A 2,046-nucleotide genomic window follows, 5' to 3' on the forward strand; every position below is an offset into this window, starting at 1 on the left:
GTAACATATTCATATTAAAAATCATGCGTAAATCATGCAAGTTATGAAAACACAAATTGCGGTAAAATTACTATTCACAGTACTCGTGTCGAAATACCAAACTCGTCACCTCGACCGATCTATACGACTTTCTTAAATCAATCTATATAATCACATCAACATTGATCTCGTGTTAATTTTCTTGTTTAAGCTAATTCTTAGCTAATTTAGAATACCCAACCCTCGGGGTTTCATGTTTGACTCAAAATTCCCAATCTGCCCACGCTGTGAGTAATTAGTAATCTATCAACTTCAACTTGTTCGTATAATTTATCTATCTAATTTTATAAAGTTTTATGGATTTTTCACAAAGAAAAATTCTTAAATACGTGAATGAACTAAAACCAGTAGCATTACTTGTCTATACTTATCCATAATATTTCTTACTAATGTGAAAATCAATCATAGAAACAAAATTAAAATTTGCTAGAAGAACTCAAATAAGAAGTTTAAGTATTACCCGTGAGAATCAGTTAATGCTCAAAATTTTCGCAACTGCTATTGCTATGGTTCCATCACACAGCTTCAGCTTTTTTTTTCTTCTTTTTCCCTTCTTCCTTTGTACTTGCTTTGTTATAGCTTTTGTTTCTGCTGAGGCATAAGGGACGGCCAAATCCCTATTGTTTAGAACCTGATACCCTTTTGTTTAAGGGCTACGGCCCACCAAGGTTTCCATTTTTTCTTTTTTTTGGTTAAATGACTCATATGTCCTTGTTTGAAATTCATGGCTCTTACATCCTCCCCACCTTATAAAATTTGTCCCCGAATTTAACTCAAGCACGTACTTGTAGACTGAAATAAATTGGGATATTTGACGCGCATATCATCTTCCATTTCCCAAGTAGCTTCTTCAACAGTATGATTTCTCCATAAGACTTTCACGAACAGTATTTCTTTTGACCGTAGCTTTCTTACTTGCCTATCAATAATAGCAATCGGTTCCTCCTCGTAAGACAACTTCTCATCAAGCGGTATAGCAGGTGCTTCAATCACCTGAGATGAGTTTGATATGCATTTTCTTAGCATTGAGACGTAAAACACTGGATGAATAGAGGACAACTCAGGAGGAAGTGCCAAACAATAAGCCACCGCTCCCACTCGGTCTAGTATCTCGTACGGTATTATAAACCTAGGGCTCAACTTGCCTCTTTTCCCAAACCGCATCACACCTTTCATAGGAGAGACTCGTAGGAACACTTTGTCCCCAATTGTGAACACTAAATCTCTTCATCTCTTATCCACATAAGATTTTTGTCTGCTTTGAGCTATAAGCAATCTCTGTCTGATCAATTGGACTTTGTCCATAGCTTTTTGTACTAAGCCGGGTCCCAATAAGTTAGTCTCACCAGCTTCAAACCATCCGATAAGAGAACGACATCTTCTACCATACAATGCTTCGTATGGTGCCATTTGAATACTGGAATGGAAACTATTATTTTAAGCAAATTTAGCTAACGGTAGATAAGTGTTCCAACTACCTCCAAACTCAAGAATGCAAGCTCTCAACATATCCTCCAAGATCTGAATAGTACGTTCAGACTGCCCGTCTATCTGTGGATGAAATGCAGTACTAAGATCTACTCGTGTACCTAATGCTCCTTGAAAAGATTTCCAAAAGCGTGAAGTGAATTGTGATCCTCTATCAGAGATGATGGATATTGGAACTCCGTGAAGTCGGACAATTTCGTTCATAAATATCTGTGCATACTTGACTCTACCATAAGTAGTCTTCACCGACAAAAAGTGTGCTGATTTTGTCAGTCGATCTACAATCACCCATACCGATTCATAACATCTAAGGGTTTGTGGTAGCTCGATGACAAAATCTATAGTAATTCTTTCCCATTTTCACTAAGAAATCTCAATTTGTTGTAGTAGTCTTGCGGGTCGCTGATGCTCGGCCTTGACTTGCTGACAAGTCAAACAACTAGAAACAAAGTTAGCAACATCTTTCTTCATACCTTCCCACCAATAAAATTGCTTCAGGTCATGGTACATCTTGTGGAT

The 2,046-nt window shown here is 37.4% G+C and overlaps 1 pseudogene; it reads right to left on the bottom strand.

The window, feature by feature from the left end:
* Positions 1 to 807: 807 nt before the first annotated feature.
* On the bottom strand, positions 808 to 1,344 carry LOC142162125 (uncharacterized; annotated as a pseudogene).
* Positions 1,345 to 2,046: the final 702 nt, after the last annotated feature.

The sequence above is a fragment of the Nicotiana tabacum genome, chromosome 7 (genome assembly GCF_000715075.1).
Source record: "Nicotiana tabacum cultivar K326 chromosome 7, ASM71507v2, whole genome shotgun sequence".
NCBI lineage: Eukaryota > Viridiplantae > Streptophyta > Magnoliopsida > Solanales > Solanaceae > Nicotiana > Nicotiana tabacum.